Below are 22,314 nucleotides of genomic sequence, written 5' to 3' on the forward strand. Positions count from 1 at the left end.
CAGTCTGTTTGTCGAAATAGGGTCTATAGCTTGCCCTGTGAGAGTACAAAGTTCTACCTCTTCACAGCCTTTCATGCCTTCCTTTCCTGGGCCTTGGGTAGCTTCCCTGCAAGCACGCACCGGTCAGTAGTCGGCTGAACACCTGAGTGAGACCCTTTAAATGTCTGCAGGCTTCTCTCTGCTTCTCCTGTGTCTCTGGTGCTCTGCTCACAAACTCCAGCTACTCGGGGCTTCCCAGAAGCTCAGAGCTAGTTCCTCATCTCATGGAATTTTCTAGGCCTTTCCTAAATTCCCTCGTATACAAACTACACAGTGTAAAAGGGAATGGAGACAGAAGACTGTCATAAATACTGACAACAATAGACCAGGTAAGTGACCTTGTAAAAATTAAATTTGCAATTCATTTCACATTTATTAAACAGCTGTTAACTTGTCTCAGATGTTCTGTTCGGGACTTGGCAGTCTGAGGAAGAGTATAATGAAGTAGAATATAAACTCTTCTTCCCTGGGGACCTAATAAACACACACACATACACACAGAAAGGAGAGAGAGAGAGACACTTAGAAATAATTTTAAACAATAGGTAAACAAAGTGATGACAATATTTTTGAAACTTTGGTCTAGTCCAGTGCCTTAACATCTAAACAATAAGTAGCTTTACAAATATGAAGTGATTGCTTATGATGAATATTGTTTTAAGGCTCATTCTATAGTATAGAATGGGAATGTGACCTGCTGAAAAACACATACCTCAATGATCTGCGTAAGGTGGGTGTTTACTGAATTGATGGTGAAATTTACCCAGGAAACTTGTAGAAGTCTATCCGCCATGCATGTGCCTTACTTATATTAGAGAGCTTTCCTAAGAACTGTTGCCATCTTAGTGTGAAGGTCGCAATAGGTTCACCTATTTTATTAACATAGAAGCAGGAATTTAACAAAATTATTCCTTATCATTCTTCAGTAAATTTAAGAGCAATGACTGAAATATCCATGACCAAATTTGCAAACATTTTGATCTCAAGCAACTGAAACTGAATAAGAACCATACTATCATAGCCTTGGCAACTCATGACTAGAGCCTAGGGAGATTACTGACGCCATAAACCAGAGTGTCAAATTGTTAAGTCACCAACAGGAGTCACTGTGTACTTACTTCTCATGTGGGATCTGTCCTTAATTGTTGTCCAATGTGAAGTGATGCTATAAGTAGTACTGAAACAGTACTTTTACACTTTGTGTTTCTGTGGGTGCAAACTGATGAAATCTTTACTTAATATATACTGAATTGATCTTCTTATATAAGATAATTGAAAATGAATCTTGATGTGAATGGAATGGGAGAGGGAGCGGGAGATGGGAGGGGTGCGAATACGAGGGAAATTATGGGGGCGGGGGAAAGCCACTGTAATCCATAAACTGTACTTTGGAAATTTATATTTACTAAATAAAAAGAATCATACTATCTATCTACCTCTATATCATGTTAAATTTGCTTCTCAGAGGGATATGCTAAAGAAATGTTATTTATTCAGAATCAGCCTGGACACCCCAACTGTCGTAGGCATTTGGGGAGTGAAACAGCAGATAGAAAATTTCTCTCTGTGTGTGGTGGTGTTTCTCCCTTCAATCAAATAAATAAATAAACCAAGAAATCACCCAAACAAAAAACTATTGGGAAATGTTTTAGTGCAGTGGTTAAGACACTCAGATATGCAGCCCATATCTGAGTGCCTGGATGCCAGTCTCAACTCCGCTCCACTCTGAAGCGCAGTTTCCTGCTAGTGTACCGCCTGAATGTCAGCAGGTGGCAGCTCAAGTGGCTGGTTTCCTGCTGCCAGTGTGGGAGACCTAACTAGCCCATGGGCACCTGGTGAGTGAACAAGCAGACGGGCCCTCTCTCTCTGTCTCTCTCTGTCTCTGTCTCTCTCTGTCTCTCTGTCTCTCCCCCCCCCCAACCTAAAGCAAAATAAATAAAATGTTAAGCCATATCACTATAGGAAGAAGAGTAAGATAGATATATTATTCATACTCCAATGGCCCACTTTATTACTTTAAAAAAAAAAACTTCATTTAACTTTGAATTAACCTCACAAAATTTTAAGATTAGCTATAATTAATTATGCTATTTTGAAATGAAATATAACTATAGAGAAAAACCTTTGCTTTACAAATGTCTTACAAGATAATAAAATATGTATGTGTATTACATAGTGTGTTTGTGCATGTGTGTGTAATGAGTTGGGATTCTAGTTTGATGTGATGCAAGCTATATTTGCATCTAAATTAATTTAGGTTCTTATAATGGTGTTTTCTTTCTGCAGCTACCAGTACTTCAACTGGTTAATCTTCTATATTGCACAGCAGAATCTATTTCTATGGTAGAAGCTTTAAAGGACATTTTATTTATTTATTAAGAAAGATAAATATTGTGCATCAAAAGTTTAAGTGGTCAAGTACTTCAAAAAATGCTTTCCCAGTGTAGTTACCTGCTAGATGGTGGGAGATTGTTCCTCACTGGGCAGTGACAAGAAGTAAAAATGAGGAAATGCTCAGGTACTATAGTTATACACAATGTCTGAAAATAAACAAGCAGAAAATTCACAAGCAGTCCGACCTAAAATACTTTTTGTAGCTGTCTAACATATTTTTCCAGAATATAATAACGGTAACTCTCCAAAAACATCTTTCCAATGCCATCTTTTTTTTTACTAAAAATCATTTAATTTTGTGGAGTTTCACAGAATTAAATTCCTGGATTTTAAATTGGGAATACAACATTTACAAAAAGGTGAAAGAAAAAAATTAAAGCAATGTGTGCAAAAGGAATACTTAATATTCCAAGTCCTAATTAACATTCCAGAAGCTATGAATACAAACATTATTATTCTTCTCCTTGATGTCATTTTTCTGTTTACATAAACTAGAAATTATCTTCCACATATAAATTTTATATCCTTTATGTAATATCTGATTTTCATGTGTGCTTTTATTACTTTGGACAAGAAAACTTTTAAGAGCACAGTGATTTGCCCAAAGAAAATTTGGCAATGCTTTTTGTTTCTAGAACATTCAGTACTTAACCCCCGACATAGCACCATTTCATTTAGTAAGTTGCCTGCAGCAATAGCTAATAACTCAGCAGCAGTCTTAGGGAAAAGATGGGGAGCTCCCAGCAGTGCTGTAATCCACAACATCTAGAAAGGGGTATGGAGAATTGCCTCCTTACTCAAATGGGATTAACCTTTGCCAAAAGAGATTTCCATGTCACATCATGTTAGTCTATAAAACTTCCAAATATTGAAACACTTGCATGATAGTAAGATGCAGGCAGAGGGTGTGCACTCCTTCCTAGTAACTGTAAAGCGGATAGGCTCACTGAGATGTCTTTTAAATCATAAAATGGTGTTGAATTTGCTCAAATGATTCTCTGAATCAATTGAGATGGCAGCAGTTTTTTTGTTCCTTCTGTCATTGTGGTACATTACAATGATTGATTTTCATATGTTGGATTGCCCTTGCATTTCACAAATCAATCCCACCGGGTAATGGTATGTAATCCCTTTAACAAACAGGTGAACTGGGTTTGATAACATCTTGTTGGGATTTTTGCATCAATATTCATCAGAGATATTGGTCTGCAGTTTTTTTCAGATAGTGTCTGACTGTGATATTAGAGCAATGCTGGTCTCACAGAATGAGTTTGGAAATAGTCCACCCTCTTCAATTTTGGAGGAGATACGTTTTGTGAGAATTATTGTTAATTCTTTTTTAAATGTTTGATAATATTTCCCAATGAATAAATCTGGCACTGAGCTTCTCTTTGTTTTATTCTCTTTGTTCTTTATTTTTTGATGACTGACACAATCTCCTTTTTTTTAACTTTTATTTAATAAATATAAATTTCCAAAGTACAGTTTATGGATTACAATGGCTTTCCTCCCCACCCCCTGTAACTTCCCTCCCACCTCCCGCTCCCTCTCCCATTCCATTCACATCAAGATTCATTTTCAATTATCTTTATATATAGAAGATCAATTTAGTATATATTAAGTAAAGATTTTAACAGTTTGCACCCACACAGAAACACAAAGTGAAACATACTGTTTGAGTACCAGTTACAGCATTAATTCACATTGTACAACACATTAAGGACAGAGATCCTACATGGAGAGTAAGTGCACAGTGATTCCTACAACCTCCTTATTTGTTATTGGTTTGTTCAGGATTTCTATTTCTTTGTTTTTGCATTCTGGGTCATTGTGTTTTCTAGGAAATTACCCATTTCTTCCAGGCTGTGAAATGTACTGGTGTCCAAGAATTCATAATATTTTCAAACTTTTAATTTCAAAATAATTTTAAATTTACAGAAGTGTGAGGTATTATTTACCACAACCAGTGAACCTCACCTAGGTCTCCTATTTTTAAAATCCAGGCTCCTTCTATCTCTCCCATATCTCTCAGACTCTAGTGATCAACATCCTGTCTTCAGATTGAAGCTTTTGTTTTTAGCTCCCACATAGGAGGATGCGATGTTTGTCTTTCTGTGTCTGACTTATTCATTTAATATTATGTCCTTCAATCCCATCCATTTTGCTGCAAAGGGCAGTTTTTCATTCTTCTTTATTTTCATCCATAGTGTATATATACCACATTTTCTTTATCCATTCATCTGATGAGAGCCTTGGTTAATTCCATTTGCGAACAGAGCTGCATAAATATGGTGGAGCAGATATTTGTGTGATACAATGAATTCACGTATTTCAAGTATACCCAGTAGAGGGATTTGACACTTCTATTTCTTATTTATTTATTATATATATAAATTATATAATAATTTGTATTATTATATAATATATAATATATATTGTTATATATTCTGTTATAATCTTTTTCATTTCTTTCATTTATGATTTCAAATATTTAATCTTTTCTCTGATTTTGTTAGTTATTTCAATGAAAAACTTATCTATTTCTTGATCTGTTCAAATTCCCAACTCTAGGTTTCATTGATCTTTCTATTTTCTATTTATTATTTGACTAATTTCTGATCTGATCTTCACTGTTTATTTCTGTCAACCAATTTTGGGTTCAGTTTCTTCTTCTTTTAGAAGAGGTGAAAGTATATTATTGATATGAGTTCTGTTTTTATATATACACATAGCTATAAATTTTCCTCTTACTGCAGCTTGTGTAACCAATTTTGAGTTACCATATTAAATCAATACTAGATACACTTTATAAAGTATTTTCATTTATTCTTTTATTGTCCATATTGTATCTCTATCCATTTATGTAATTGGTATTAATTGTCTTTACTGAGCCAAGCACAGTGTTATACCTGGTGAACATCATAGGCAAATGGAAGAGCAGTCATCATGCAGTATAATAAGGGATTAAAGAGAGTGGTTTATAGTGACAACAGAACATGCATGTTGTACTCTGTACCAATTAGAATGGCTTATCTGAAAGAGAATCTAAGACATTATGGTTTAAACAATAAGGACAGGTGCTACATTATGTCACTTGAAGTTCATAGGAACGGTAAGCATCAAGATTACCAACTATGATTCTGTCTGCCTTTCTCTTTGATTATCCCAGCTCTGTCCTTTTGTGTTGGGTTGGTCTTCTGGCTGGTAACAATGAGTCTAGAGCATGACAGGGTACACATTCCACAAGAACAATGTCAACAGGAAGCAAAGAAAATATTGCTGGCAAGAGGCATGAGATTAACACCCTGAATAATGAGTTCGACTCAGATTTCAAAAAAACATTGCTTGTAGTTATGTGTAATTTGTTTTCTTCTGACCAAGGGAGCACTTGCTACAGAATAAACCACAATGGCTTAGATGTATCACGATACAACTCTGGCACTAAGTAGAGAACCCCAAGATGTAGGTTGCTGGAGAGTGATCAAAATATTTGAGGTCATAGGACATTAAAATGACCACCAAACCTGTGATGGGAGGCAGACATATTTGATAAAGAGTAATACAGTCACATTAAAAGAAATTCTGTATGTCTAGAATATATAATGTGAGATCAGAGGTATGAGGTAGGCATTGAAAGGAATTTTAAGGAGTTGGGACTCTATCCTGAAGCAAAGGTAAGTCATTAAATATTTTAAAGCTGGATGATAGTAATAAAAAGAAAGACAACTCTAGCTATAGTATAAAAACTATGGTAATGGCCCTGTATGGAGAGGATGCACCAGGAGTAAACAAATTTGCAATTTACATAAACTTGACTGTGAAAGGACGGAGGCAGAAGGTCTAATTAGACAAAACCTACAGTTGAGAGAAGGCTTCCTTTTTATATGATACATGAAACATGCAAATAAACTCAGTGAAGACAGCACTACATTGTAGCACTAAGGGACCCAACACATTCTAGACAAGGGACACTGCACATGCCCAGAAGAAACATGTATTCAAAGATATCAAAATGGATTGAAATTTGGAATTTTGCTCCTCTTTGTGTTCTGCACAGTCCATGTTACCTGTGGCATTTTTGCAGATGACACTTTTCCCTCTCTTGGGCTAATTCTCCACTCAGAACAGGTGCAAGCCAAGAAGTACCATTACACTTCTGCAGAAGCAGGCTCACATCACTCCTATCAGCAAGCCACAGGACTCACCCTGTGAATGTGAAAGTAGCCCTGAAACCCAACACAGCCCCTGTTGTCAACGCATTGCCTAACAAAATGTGAGTGGTTTGATCTCCCAGTTGGTCTTTCCTCAGAAAAACTTCATATAAATAAGGAATCCTTCCCCTTGGTCAGAAAGATATTTCTGCAAGGGATCAGGAAACCACTGCTTTTTGAGTCCTTTGAATCATGCCTTTCTGTTTTGTTTTCTGCATGGTATTGGACATCCTCTATAATTGAACACTTAATCAGCATTTCTAGGTTTTGTAGACATGCAACACTGAAGCCAAGGAGGTCAAGAAAGAAGCTTTTTCATGGACTTTGAATAACTACAAAATGCTTCTGTTCTCTATTTAATCCCACTCCAGCCCCATTTTCTGCAGGATCATTTCAATCCACTCTACTTGATGTTCAAGGGCCTGTGGAACTAAGCTCCAGACAAGCCTCTTCTATTGTCTCTCCCAGAAAATAATAGGAATTTTATAAGCCAGCTGGTCTACCTTACCAACGCTTTGCCTTTACACATGCAGTTCATGATATTGAAAAGCACTCTCCATTATTTCCATCTCATGCTTCACCAAGTCTAAGATTCCTCTCTGAACACTCCTCTAAGGAGTCATTCTCCCCACCCTTGATTAATTCTTTATTGTACAAGTGTTTACATTAAGTTAGATAGGTCATATATAGTGTCCAATTCATTCTATGTATGTATTCAACAAATATTGATTGAACTATCAGTAGGGACCATAATGTGCACATTGGAAATTCTTGCCTTCTTGGAACTAAACATGTATTATGAAATTTAAGAAAATAATTGCATATTTGATATTAAAGTAGACATCTTTTGATCCTTAACTAAAAATTGTATGCTGAAGACATTGTACTCAGTAAAGCATGGACTTTGGAGTTAGTCAAACTGGCTCAAGTCTCCACTCTTTGGAAAATAAAATGAATTAACTAGCTTCTCTTTGCTTCAGTGTCCCACTAGGAAACGAAGTCATTACTACCTAATTCATAGGTTTCTTTCAAGCATTAGATAAAGTTAACAGATGGAGTTTTCTTATACCTAGTGGGTGCTCATCCACATGTACAAAAGAACAAATCTTAGGTCTGTGTGAAATGACAAAGAAGGCAGAATTAAATGAAAATGAGGCTTAATAACCAAGAGAATATTAGTAAACTGTTGCTTCCCAAGAATAAAAAAAAAAACACAAAATATAAGAGGATAAAATTGTTCTGCAAAAAATCTAAAAAGAACAATGAGTAGCTCTAGGATTGTTATTTATTGAGTGATTATTACATACCTATCACTGGTCTAATAAACTTAATTATATTACCTACATGCCTCTAAAAATAAACCTTACTGTGTAGATATAAAATTAAGGCCTAGAAAGGTAAGTAATAGAGCTAAATGAATGTCTTAATTGTTTGTGTATACTCTGCTGCCCAGAATACTGACCAAAACCTTGCAAGAGATTTTTTGATGCACAGAAGTTTCACAAACATGTCAAAATAAACTTCACCAATGTTGCAATTCTGAACTATTAAGTTTTCACAATCCCTATATTTGTCCAACCTCCTGGCATTCATCAGAAGCTCAGTAAATGTTTACTAAAGAAATGAGTAAAATGTTTTATCTAAATAAATGTTCAATCCACGTAATCTCCTGTAGTTTTAGGAGTCACTTGTGTATTCAAGTATCCCAATACTGTTTATTTTTCTAACTCTCAGTAGATAGTTTCTTTACAATTTTTTTAACTTCTTTTTGAAATTGTAAAACTGGCAAATTTTTATCTTCTAAAAGTGGATGAACAATATGAAGATGATCAGAACCCATTCAAGGGCAATGCTGGAGTGGGAACACAGTGAGAACCACCATGTAGCAGAGTTCCACAGCTATCTGGCAGAGTCCAGTTCTACGTGAATCAAAAAGGGATAGAGCAAATACTCCTTTGCCATAGTGTGCATCAGTCACACTGTTCAATACTCCCCGTGTATTCTTAGGGCATTGGTTCCAGGTCCCTTTGTGGATACTCAAATCTGAATATGCTCAAGACCTTTCTGTATATGGTGTAGTGTAGGTATGTGCATGAGTTGAAATGCAAATGCAAAGTAAATGCTTGTTATACTGTATTCCTTAGAGAATAAAGACAAGAAAAATGTCTACATATTTAGCATTAGTTCATTTTCCCAAATATTTTAAATCTGTGATTATCTGAATCCATGGATGTGAAATCAGAAGATATAGAGAACCCACCACTCTCAATTATTTGATAGATTTGATTGATATATATACACACACATGCAGAGGGAGAGAGAGAGAGAGAGAGAGAGAGAGAGAGAGAGAGAGAGAGAAGTGCTCAATTTCCCTCCATAATTAATTTCTATTCTTTTGGAGGAGTTGCATAATCTGTGCCATGTAAAATCACAAGCAGAATCTATCTCAAGATACCACCTTCAGCTGACATTGTGAGTTATAGCACTTTTCTTTTGTAGAATGATTGATTGTTTCAACACACTCTGCAGTTAGTTAATTCCACAGTGCCTCTAAGGTACACTAGTTGATATTTTTACTTCTTTTTTTCCTCCTAAGTTTTACAGAGACATTTCTCATCAGTTCTGTCACCTCACTCTAATCTTTAAAATTAAATTATTCTCTTTTTGTCAGGGGGAGGATATCCCACTTTTTTTTGAACATATACTTACTTTTATACCATATTTACTTTTTAAAAATTTTATACAGATTTATTTATTTATTTTAAAGGCAAAGATACAGGGAGAGAGAGAGAGACAGGGAGAGACAGAGATGCCTCTTCATCTGTCGGTTTATGCCCCAAATGGCTGCAACAGATAAGCTTGAACAGGCAGAAACCAGGAGCCAGGAACTCCCTCTGGGTCTCCCATGTGGGTGGCAGGGGCTCAAGCACTTGAACCATCTTCCATTGCTTTCCAGGTAGATTAACAAGCAGCTAGATTGTAAGCAGAGCAGTTGGGACTCAAACCGGCACTAACATGGGATGCCATTGTCACAGGCAGCATCTTATTCTGCGGCACCACAATGCCAGCCCCATAAATTTAAACTTTTAAACATTAAAGCATAGTATATGTTTAGAACATCTCCTTTTTTATAAGCAAAATTCTCACACATCACTGTACAGTCATATCGGAAGCAATAAGAGAAGATAGACTAAATAAGTACACGACTCAAAATTTTAAAAAAATCTTCTCAGAGCAATAAACAGCACAAAGTAAAAACCATATGATCAGCTGATAAAAATTACTTGGTATCCTTACATGACATTTGGAGTAACAATGATTTGCACTTGTATGGCTATTTGCAGCACTAACACAACAAGGTCACTTATAAACATGTAATTAAAGATCATTTCTAGCACTACTGTCACAGTTGCTTTACAATGTTAGGAATGCTCAGTGTGTGTCCCTCCTGTCACATAACACCCACATCCTCTTCCAAGACCTTGGTAACATACCTCTGCTGGTGACTGCATAGCATCCATGATCCATGACCCCATCTCAAAGCTGCAAGGCAGAAGGGAGATGGCAAAATGAGGAATGCATTTTTCAAAGCACTCACTTTATTTTAAATCACCAAAAAATATCAAGAACAAGGCCAGAAAGACAAATGGACTATGGATGAAGACAGTTTATAAAATAATAAGGCTTTAAATATGTGAAAGGATGCTCAACCTCAAAAAAAAGAAAGAAATTAAAAAAAAAAAAACTACACAAAGGTGCCATTTCTCAACTATCAGAGTGGTGGAAATATTCAAGCTTGATAACATACTTTCCTGTAAGGCAGCTTGGAAACAGGCTCTCCCACACATTGCCATGGCAAAGACAGATGGTACAGAACTCTATGGGAGGAAATTTGGCAGATTTTATCAAAATTGCATATGTATTTATCCTTTGATCTAGCAATCCTATGTCTGTAAAAGTATCTTAAGCATACATTTGAAATTCCTCAAATGATTAATAATGGTAGAAGATCAAAAATCATCAAAATGTCCATCAATGGGATTAAAGCAACTTGTTATATCCACAATATTCTTCAAGAAATTAGTATTCCCCAGCACTCTTTATTAAAAAGGCATAGAAGAAAGGTGAGTTAGGAGAAATAGATATGATCATATTCTAAAACTGCATTTTCTAAAAATTATTTTCGATAGTAACAGATAAGCATCTTTTATAGAAATAGCTGGCACCAGATCTGCAGCAGGAAATGTATAAAGCAAGCCCAGGACCCTTGTATTTCACCAGAGTAAGGAAGTTATTACTGACTGATTGACGTCAAAAGAACACAAGAATCAACCCTAAAGGCTCCGAATTCAAGCACGTAAAAGAATGATGATGACAGGGACAAAAAACATCAAAGTGTTAAAATACATGAGTTATTACTACATAAAAAATAAGCTAATGAGTTACATTGAAGGTTGTCAGGGTCATATACCAGGACTCTAAAAAAGCTCCCAGTTGCAATTTCTTTTAGCTCTATTAGTAATTCCAGTTGACAAAATTAATTCATATTCTGTTCTTTTTCTGACAAAAATAAAAAAAAAATCATTGGAGACCTATGGTGAAATCCCATTAGGACTTTCTCTTGTATTATTTGGAAAATAAAGCATAAACCATCTTTCACTAAAGATATGCAAATAAACAGGATCAAGCTGGTTTCTAAACAAAGGAAATTTTTAAAAAGCAATTTGCTTTTATTAAGCTGTCAGTGACTGGCGCAATTTTGTTTCAAGAAACAGTGTAAAGACTGAAACAACTTCATTTAAGAACTTTGGTAAGAATCCATTAGTGCTGTGCACCATCCACCAAGAAGGATAAACAAGTCTATGCAAGTGCAGGAAGTTTCAGGTCCAGTCCAGAGGTTACTGTACAAATCTCCCATAAAAAGAGCCTATCTGGAAATGAAATTCCTCTTTCAATAAGTTGATGTAAAATTCATAAAGGGATGTTTTCAATGAGTTCTGGGCGCCTGTGCTGAATATTTAGGAAGTGGTGGACAGAAATAGGGATTGTGGTAAACCAAAGTTAGGGAAGACAGACATCATGTGGGATAGATAAAATTAGAAGGAAGACACAGGATGATGTATAGATCCACCCAATTTATTTGTTAATGAGGACAGAACAACAACAACAAAAAAATGTTGTCGAACTCTGGATCTCCCTCTATCCCCTCATCATGAGATCCACTGGCTCACATTTCCCAAAGGACACTTGAGAGGTTCCTGTATCCTAACAGTAAACCATTCTTTGATTTTGTTTGAGTGAACATTTGTTGCTCGTGACCCAAAGAGACGTGTAGATAGGGTTTTATCCTGGGAGGGATGAGTGAAGGGTTCTGCATGGGAAAGAGATCCAGCAAATCCGAGCCTGCAAGAAGGGCGGGGAGGTGGGGAGCAGAACAGGCAGCTCGGGTGTGATGCACACAGTCCGACTGGGGCCACTGCAGCAGCTAGGCAGAGACGGCAGGACCAACGAGATGCATTTTGGGGATGCAGTCAATAGCCTTACTGATAACCTGGATTTGAAGGATTTAAGAAAGAGGATAATCAGGACTTCTAAGTTTCTGCTTTTAATACTTACATGGGTTTTAGTGAAACATAAAATCTGGGGAAGATTCAGATGAAAAAAACTGTTCTCTTTGACAAATTAAATGTGATACACCTATGATTGAGCAAGGCAGAACTGTTAAATAGATATTTTTAAGTATCTGACTCAGGAACTCAGAATATTTTGGAATATAAATATAACCTCAGGTGCGATTGCCCACTGGTGAATACTTAAAATCAAAGGGAACTGTAGGATGAGAGCACCATGACAGGTGGAGACCCACAATGAGCACCAACGAGCTAAAAGGCCGGATACCAGCTGGTGCACTCATGAGGACTGCAAGTATGGAGACAGAAATATCTGAGCCAGGACCATTAGTGAATGCAGCAAGATAATCCAGAATTTGGTAGGTAGAGCAACAAGGACAATGGTGTCAGTGTCGCATGTCAGGCAAGAACGCTGGGGTTGTTCTGAGGGACCTCACCTCTAGCTAGGAAGGTATCTGTGCAGAAAATTCTTCTGAGGGTTGGCAGGAAAACAGCATTCCCAGTGACTTTCCACATCTCTAATTTACCATAAAATGCATATGTATGTGTCAGAGTATAGAACATGAACAAAACAAGCTCAGAATAAATTTTGTAAGCCCACAAACTTCAATACTGTAACTGAGACTGGGATAAGTGAAAAGGAACATAGTAGACTACATTTGAAGGCTGTCCATGCCCATACAACCTTGAGCAAAATTTGTAAAACCTAAGTCCCAGTTTCCTCATCTGTGAATTAGGGTAATAATGACAACCTCCATCAGTTACAGGGAAGACAAAGTAAGGTAAAATATGTCCCTCACCTGTATAATTACCAGTGTTGGAAAATTAAAACTGGGAAAAACAAAACAAAAAAACTCGAGCTCAGAAAACCCTCCAGAAAGGTAGAAGAGAAAGAAAAGTTTCATTATTGGATAAACTTTAAGATTTTTTATCTATTTATGTGAGAGATAGAGATACAGACAATGAGAGGGAGAGACAGATAGAAATGTCCTCCATCCGCTGGTTCACTCCCCAAATGGCCTCAACAGCCAGAGCTGGGCTAATTCGAAGCCAGGGGCCAGGAGTTTCTTCCAGGTCTCTCACACAGGTGCAAGGCCCAAATGCTTGGGCCATCTTCCACTGCTTTCCCAGGCCATAGCAGAGAGCTGGATTGGAAGTGGAGCAGCCAGAACTCAAACGGGCATCCATATGAGATGCTGGCACTGCAGGTGGAGGATTAACCAACTGCACCACAGTGCAGGCCCCTGGATAAACTTTAGAAAGTGATGTACATCACAGGAATTTTGCAAAAGGACTGTGAAGACTAAAAGAAATCTCACCATTTTACAAAGCCAAGCAAAACTGATGCTTGATTCAGAGTGTTAGCAACCTCACTTCTCACACATAGCTCATCCCACATTCATGCAGCAAATCCAGGTGACAATTTAAGTTTGCTAATTGACTTTATACAAGGGATAAAGAAGTTTCTCCTGTCCTTATAACCACAGTTAATTTGGGCAGGAGATATCTGCAGAAGTTACTGTCCCTCCCACAGAACCTAGGAGATAAGGCACTACCTTCCCCAGCAACCACATTTCAAAGAGACAGCTTTCAGGTACTTGAGAAAGACAATCATGAGTCATAAAGAGTAAAGAGGTTGTAAAGAGGCTCATTTAGCTTTTAAAAAGATTTATATACATTTCAAAGAAACAGAGACAGGAGTTACAGCTACAGGTTTTCTAAAATAAATACTCAGAGATACCTTGGCAACTTGTTTTTATTAGTGTTTACCCTTAATAAGGTCAGTAATAATCACCATTAATACCATTATCATCCCCATTATCACCAACATTGCCATCATAACCACCACCATCATAATCTGAGAGTAGACGAGGAGAGACTTTATTCAGAAGAACTATTGCAATAGAGAGGATCTTTATCCTTCAGCAGCAAGAGTCCCACGCATAGGGAAAGGGAAGACAACCTTTGTTTAAAGAGTTGAGCGTGCAAGGGCCCATGACTGATAGGACCACAGAAAATCTATGTCACTGTGGTCAGCCAGTGTTCAGGAGAAGCTTGTCAGCGCACTTGCTCTCGATGCGAGTGCTTGGTTAGTTTGGGAAAGACAGGAACCTGATTAAGGTCTGATAAGTACAAAGTAATGGATATGAATTGAGCTATAGTGAAGACTCAGTGATAACCATGATGACAATGATGAGGGGAGAAACTGCAAAACGCAAGCATAACAATCAATACAATTATGCTCTTTCACATAGCCAGTTCTGTGGACAGATGCACACTTTCTATTCTGCAGTCACCTGTCCTTCTGGGAGTTTGTTCATTTACAAATCTCTGCTGTATTTGTTCGAATACAGTTCCAATAAACAATAGAATTTTTTTGGCACAATTGTACCAAAAACGTAATTTGGCACCAGGGACAACTTGCGTTTTCCCTTTACAAAATGGTTTTGGTGCATTACCCATGGTAGCAAAAGGTAATGACTCCATGGATAGAACTGAGGCTGGGAAGGCCAGATTCTGTGCTGTTTCCCAACTTTCGGCAACACTGCTTAATCAGAAATAATAACCAATAAACACAGGCTGAGAAGACGCCTCTTAAATGCTCAAGACACTTCACAGATTATTATTTCCACAGTAACATTACTTTACACATCCACAAAATTTCCCCACGGCTGCTCCACACACACCACAAACACAGAGCAGCAGACAAGGAAACTTGCAACTAAAAGTGGATACAGTCACACTGACCAAAGGTAGGCTACTGCTTTATTTCAAGAAAGGAGCAATGAGAATATTCCATAAACTATACCTAATTAAGAGAGAACAAAAGCATAAATGCATAAAAGAGAAAAAGTGAATTTAAAAGTATCTAAGAGGTTGGAGTGGCAAAATGCCTGGAAGTGTGCTGTAGATCCTTCGCCATAGAAGGTCCACGTTGCTGGGTATACTCTGTTGGGTTTGCCACGTGCCAGGCATGAGTTTCAGGGCTTCCCTTATGTTAGATTTCACCTTCCCAGAACCACACGCAGGCTCTGCCACCTGGCGGGGGAGCAGTGCAAAGCCCTTCACTCTGACCCTTACATGGGTGGAAATGAATGGTTCCCTCTTAACTGAAGTGGTTTCAAATGAAAGGCAAAATGCTGTGGAGGAAATGACATTCTTAAATCCTGGTGTTGTACTTCAGGGCAAAGGCATTCATCGTGTCCTTCCCAAGAGCCAGTCTGACTAACAAAATATGAGAAAGCTGTAAGACATTCACTCTGGTGCAGGAAAGAGAACAGGAGAGGTCCCACACGACTTCACCATGTCACTGAGGTAGCCCACACACGGGTCAGTTACAAGAGCACAAATCTTTTGAGAAGGTTCTTTTAAAAAAATCAATACTATTTCATCACCTTTTTTGCCTTTGCAAAATTAAATGAGTATATGTAAGCAAAAAATGGCAAGGCAAATCTTTACTCTCAGAAATAAAGCTGATTTTTTGAAAGAGGGAACCCCACTATTTCACTAAGATGCATTTCTCAAAGAAATGACAGAAAGTATATGCAAGTACTTTATTCTCAATATAATGCAGTTTCTGATATTCTAACTTTTTTTAAAGATTTACTTGAAAGGCAGAGTTACAGAGAGGCAATGGCAGAGAGAAAGAGAAAGGTCTTTCATCCTCTGGTTCACTCCCCAAATGGCTACAATGACTGAGCTGTGCCAATCTGAAGCCAGGAACCAGGAACTTCTGGGTCTCCCACATGGGTGCAAGGGCCCAAGAACTTGGATCATCCTCTACTGCTTTTCCAGGCCATAGCAGAGAGCTGGATTGGAAGTGGAACAACTGGGACTAGAACTGGCTCCCACATAGGATGCCGGCACCGCAGGGGTGGCTTTACCCACTATGCCGCAGCATCAGCCCATGTGTATTCTAACTTTTTAAAAACTATCCTAAAAATGAAGAACAACCATGGGAAGGTCACCATCCAATTACTTGAAATTTTTCAAAGGTATTTGTAAAAGTACCTTATGGAATGAACTCTATATCCCTAAGAGTCACGTGTTGAAATATTAATTCCTAGTACCTCAGCACGTGACTGCATTTGGAAATAGGGTCTTCACAGAGGTGACTAAGTTAAAATGCAGTCTTTTGGCACTGGCGCTGTGGCACAGTGGATTAAAGCCCTTGCCTGAAGCACCGGCATCCCATATGGGCACCGGTTCTAGTCCTGGCTGCTCGCCTTCCAATCCAGCTCTCTGCTATGGCCTGGGAAAGCAGAATATGGTCCTTGGGCCCCTGCACCCACGTGGGAGACCCAGAAGAAGCTCCTGGCTCCTAGCTTCGGATAGGTACAGCTCCGACAGTTGCGACCATCTGGGGAGTGAACCAGCGGATAGAAGACCTCTGTCTCTGTCTCTACCTCTCTCTTGTAACTCTGTTTTTCAAATAAATAAAAATAAATCTTTTAAAAAAATGTGGTCTTTGGGGTAGGCCCTAGGCCAGTGGAACTGGTGTCCATGTAAAAAGTGGAGGATTTGGACAGAGGAAAGATGAGGTGAGTGCACAGGGAGATGATGCAAACATGGCTTCCTTCAAAGCCAGAAAGGGAGGTCTGGATCTCATGATTCCCTCATGGTTCTTGAAGGAATCAACCTTGACAACACATTGGTCTCAGACCTCCAACCTCCAGAACTGGCAACTGCAGCTTTCTGTTACTTAAGCTACTGGGTTTGTGGCACTTCCTTACCTCAGCTCTAGCGCACGCTTACAAGGGCTGAGCCACATCTTAGACCAAACAGAAATTTCATTAACAGTTGTGATTAATGCCTGTTATTTTGATAGGGACAACAGCCCCATAAAAGATGTAAAGGAATATTCCATGTAGGATTAACAAGTTATACAAACATTATTTAATTATAAAGGGAATATAAAGATGTGGAAACAAAATGAGAAATCATTTAGTGATAAGACATAATGTTACAGAATTTCTATGTGAAATGCATATACATATATATATATATATATATATATATTTCATGGAAGCTTCAGGGGACTTTTGCCACCACCCTTATATTAGAAAACAAAGAATTTGCTAACTGCATGCATCAAAAAGACTGCATTTTATGCCACACCTAAACAAAAAGCTCAACAAATTATTTGTACCTCAAATAATACAAGTTTATATTTACTTCCGTATTTGCCTTCAAGTGTATTATTCATTTCAGAGGCTTTCTTTTGAGATTGGAGTGAGTCATCTGAAATGTATCATAGAAAAGCTGTGTGCCTTTTCCCCAGAAAGAGAGCACGCATCAGGAAGAGGCAATTGTTTGGTGATGTGAGGGGCACAGTAGATGTATTTGTGTGCTGCCCTTTGGAAATGGTCCTTGTGTATACATATTTTTATGCCTTACAGCTCTAGGGTTGGTGATTATCTCATTTAAAGGAACTGCTAACCATTTCAGGAGACTGTTGAATGTAATATCCAAAAATGATTTCAGAGTGTGAAAACATTTTATACACTTTGCAAATCAAATGCATTCGGCTGGAAGGGACTAGCTTATGTTGCTGGCTCTGTTTTGCATGTTTTTAATGCTTAAGAGTTAGATGGTTTAAGCTTTGGTTTCTTTGATAAGATACAGGTGCAATTACATTGATACACCTCAGTAAGTACTCTCCCTTAATGCAGGTTTTCAAGTTCACCTCGAGACAAGACACTTTCTGCTAATGGCAGAAAGGTAAGAAAATTAATGGATTTTTTTTCCTGAAAGTTTTATTTTCTGCTTCCAGTCACACCCAGACTTAATGAACATAAAAAGTTCACTTGGAATTGAACCAAAAAAGAAAAAGGGAAAGGAAACAGTAAAATTGCAAGCAAAAGAAATCTCAAACAAACTTGGGCTCAGAGCCATTTTTAGAGTAAAATCCTAATTAGCCCATTTGGCTGACACAGGAAAACCCAAACTAGGAAAAAAGAGATCAGTATGCAAAGTCACTAGCCTGGTCACTGTGTGTGTCACCTAGTTACCTCGTGGACCATGCCATATTCCAGTGAGATATGACCTTGGTCTAGCCCCTGTTCTCCTGTAAATTACATGATTCAAAAATACACAATTCTGTCCTGCAAAAAGGCAGTGTTAAGAGAGTAAGCTGCAGAGAGTAAGCCATAGATTGGGGAAAAAACATTTGTACAACAAATATCAGAGAATGGATTGATACCCAAAATAGACAAGAAGCTCTTAAACCTCAACAATGAGAAAATGAGCAATCTAATGTAAAAATGCACACAGATCTGGAGAGATACCTTATTAAAGAAGATATATAAAGAAAGGGTAAATAAGCATACTCTAAAATGTTCAAATCAGATATTATTAGGAAATTGCACACAGACACAACAATGCACTATTACTATATAACTATTAGAGTAGCTGGAGTCTAAAACATTAACAAAACCAGATGCCTCCAAGGATATGGAGCAAGAGAAACTCATTTATTTTTTAATGTGGTGTAAAATAGCACAGACACATTAGAAATCAACTTGGCCATTTCTTAAAAAATTGAAGTTTTTTTAAATATTCATTTTTTATTTATTTGAAAGGCAGTGGTACAGAGAGAGAGGGGGGAAGGACAGAGACAGTGATCTTCCATCTACTGGTTCACTTCCCAAGTGGCCGAGATGGTCAGATATGGGCCAAGCAGAAATCAGGAGTCAGGAACTCACTTTGGTCTTCCTCATGGGTGGTAGGGCCCCAGGTACTTGGATTATCTTCTGCTGCCTTTCCAGGCATGCTAGCAGAGACTGGACTGGAACTGGAGCAGCAGGTACCTAAATCAATGCTCATAAGGGATGCCAGTGTCACAGGCTGTGGCTTAACCCACTGCACCACAATGCCAGCCCCAAAATTAAGTAAACTTAGTCATACAACCCAACAATCATACTCCTTGTTACTGACTCAAGTTGATCGAAGATATATGTTCACAAAAATAATGCACTGAAATTTAATACTTTGTAATCATTATCATCCAAATTCAGAAACAATCAAGATATCATATAATTGGTAAATGGATAAATAAATTATACTACATCAATATAATGTAACAATATTCAGCACTAAAAAGAAATGAACTACCCAGTTATTAAGAGTTTAAATGCACATTGCTAAGTCAAAAAAAGCTACTCTACAAAGGCTACTTGCTATATGATTCCAACTGAATGTACCACATTGTGGTAAAAATAAAACTGTAGAGACAATTAAAAAAAAAAAGTCAGTGGTTGCCAGGGAGTCAGAGGAAGTAATGGATGAACTGGTTGAAGCACAGGATACGTTTCAGATGCTCTAACTATTCTTTATGATATTATACTGGTAGGCCAGTGTCATTACACAATTGCTAAAATCCACAAAACATATAATATGTGAAGCACACACTACCACACGTGTTGGATTTTAGTTAATAATATGCTGATGTTTGCTCATGAGATGTAACAAATGTACCACATTAATGCAAGATGTTAATAACAAAGGAACTTGTGATGAGGGTAGAAGTGGCATGAGTAAAAAGATATCTGATCACTCTCTATTTTCTGTAAAGCTAAAATCATTCCAAAAGCAAAGTACACTGATTTAAATGAAATTCTGCAATAGAGCACTTTGAAAGAAACATTTCTTAAGATCAGAACTGAGGGGCTGGCACTATGGCTTCATAGATTAACTCTGCCTGCAGCTCCAGCATCCCATAGTTGCACCAGTTAGTATCCTGGCTGTTCCTCTTCTGATCCAGCTCTCTGCTGTGGCATGGGAAGGAGTAGAAGACAGCCCAGGTACTTGGGCCCCTGAATCCTCAAGGAAGACCTGGAAGAAGCTCCTGGCTTCCACCTTCAGGTCAGCCCAGCTCCAGCCATTTGGGGAGTGAACAGCAGATGGAAGACCGCTCTCTCTGTCTCTCCCTCATCTGTCTGTAACTCTGCCTCTCAAATAAATAAAAAATAATTTAAAAAATTAGAACTGAAAGCAAGGCTCATGTGCTTTGTGGGAAATTGGATAATTCCAAGTGTGTTTATGCATAGATGCCTATCCATTTTTATTGCACAGACTTCAGCATTAATGGTAACAGTAAATTAAGAAAATATGGGGCCGGTGCTATGGGGTAGTAGGTTATGCCTCCACCTGCAGTGCTGGCATCCTATATGAATGCCAGTTCTAATCTAGGCTGCTCCTCTTCTGATACAGCTCTTTGCTATGGCCACCTGGGAAAGCAGTGGAAGATTGTTCAAGTGCTGAGGCCCCTGCACCTGCATGAGAGTCCCAGAAGAAACTCCTGGCTCCTGGCTTCAGATTAGCCCAGCTCTGGCAGCTGTGGCCATCTGGGGAGTGAAACAGCAGATGGAAGACCTCTCTCCTTGTCTCTCCCTCTGTCTGTAGACTCTGCCTTTCAAACAAATAAACAAACCCTTTTATAAAAAAAAAGAATATATATATATATGGTTTTCCAGTCATGTTTGGATGTTCCAGATTCTTAATTTATGTATTTTTAGGAAACCATGTGGAAAAGGTTTCTATCTATAACATGCATATGCAAAATTACAATATCTTTAATCATAGTATATGCTCCATGAGCAATGATAGGAGAAATCATCTACTTTAAGTCCTGCATAATATTCCCTTGGATGCTTATGAAGTTTCAAGCACAAAGGATACAAACCTGTACCCCAAGGCTTTAGGAAACTTACCATCATGAAGTCTTCTGTTATCTGTTCTTTATTTGTTTTTGTTTTTGTTTTTTTTAGTTTTAGACTTAGTTATTTTTTCTTTCACTTTCCTCTTTTCAAAACTCTATTTAAAGCTGCTCAATTTCTTCTCTGTATCAGTTTGATCCCTTTCCACAGCTCTTAACTTGTACTCTCATCACTGATGCCCAAAGTTAAATAAACTTGAGTTCTGAATTCAATAATTTCAATAAAATAATATTTTTAGAAATATATTTTGAGGCTGGCATTGTGGTATAGCATGTAAAGCTGCTGCCTGTGACTCTGGCATCTCATAAGTGCATTGGTTCAAGTCCTGATTGCTCCAAATCTATTCTAGCTCCCTGCTAATGTGCCTGGGAAAGCAATGAAAGGTGGTCCAAGTCCTTGAGCCCCTGCCAATCACATGAGAGACCAGGAAGAAGCTCCTGGCTCCTGGCTTCAGACTGGCTCAGCTCTGGCCCTTGAGACCATTTGGAAAGTGAGCCAGAGGATGGAAAACCTCTCTCTCTCTCTCTCTCTCTCTCTTTTTCTCTCTCTTTCCCTCCCTCACCTCCCTCCCTTCCTCCCTCCCTCTCTTGCTTTTGCTCTTTCATTCTCTGTCTTTCCTCTTCTCTGTATAACTCTGTCTTTCAAATAAATAAATAAATCTTTAAAATATATACATATATTTTAAATATGGTACACAGGCTTCATTTTTTATCTCTGCTGATTATAAATTGATTTCACTGTAATCATAGAATAGTCATTGCATAATTGTTTCTTTGGTGACTTAATGAGGGAGTAACATACTAATTAAAGATCTATTTTTGTGATTGTTCATCAGTGTCTAAAAATAATGATGAGGCAGATGTTTAGCCCAGCAATTAAGATGCCCATGTTCTTTATAGGAGTTCCTCGGTTCAATACCCAGCTTTGGTTCCTGACTCCAGCTCCCTTCCAATAAATACCCTAGGAGACAGTGGTAATGGCTCAGGTAGTTTGATCTCTGCAACCCACATGAGAGACCAAGATTGAGTTTCCAACTCCATTTTTGGCCTGACCCATTACCAACCATTGGGAGCACTTAGGGAGAGAACTAGCAGATGACAGTGCACACTCTCTCTGCTAATCAAATAAATAATTTTCAAATTAAATTATTAAAAAATATGAACTCTCTCTCGGACGTTAATTTTCATGAAAGCTCAGCCTCCTTAACTGCGTGACTTGGATCCACAGCACACTCACATCTTTCCTCTGTGTCTGGTCTATCCGTTGCCTGGAGAATTTTCAGTTTCCCACTTTGATGACTTTTTTTCCATGTTCTTGCATTTT

The sequence above is a fragment of the Lepus europaeus genome, chromosome 9, assembly GCF_033115175.1.
Source record: "Lepus europaeus isolate LE1 chromosome 9, mLepTim1.pri, whole genome shotgun sequence".
NCBI classification, from domain to species: domain Eukaryota; kingdom Metazoa; phylum Chordata; class Mammalia; order Lagomorpha; family Leporidae; genus Lepus; species Lepus europaeus.